Here is a 527-nt window from a genome sequence, read left to right as displayed (position 1 = left end):
TTAAAGCAACAACAGCCAAGACATGGAAACAGCACAAGTGTCCTCAAACAACATAAAAAAATGATGAACCATTGCCATTTTTGACAACATGGTTAGATCTTGAGAGTATTATACTAAGTAAAATGAGTCAGACAGAAAAGGACAAGAGTCATATAATTTCATTCAATGTGGGATATAAAATAAAAAGCAATAAATGAACAAACAAAACAAACTCATAGATACAGACAGCAGAATGGTGGTTACCAGGTTGGGGAGGACAACAAGGGTAAAGAGGGTCAAATACAAGGTGACGGAAAGAGACTAGACTTCGAGAGGTGAACACTTAACAGAGTATATAGATGTTGTATTATAAAGTTGTATTCCTGAAATGTATATGTTATTAACCAATATTACCTCAATAAGTGTAATAAAATTTTTTTAAATATTTATTTATTTAATTATTATTTTTTTAGACCCTTGGTTGACCTCACAGATTGCAAGGACCTTGTCAGCTCGAAATCCCTTATTTTTTGATTGTTATGCCTACA

This window comes from Pteropus alecto, unplaced genomic scaffold (assembly GCF_000325575.1).
Source record: "Pteropus alecto unplaced genomic scaffold, ASM32557v1 scaffold435, whole genome shotgun sequence".
NCBI classification, from domain to species: domain Eukaryota; kingdom Metazoa; phylum Chordata; class Mammalia; order Chiroptera; family Pteropodidae; genus Pteropus; species Pteropus alecto.
This window is presented reverse-complemented; position numbering follows the sequence as displayed.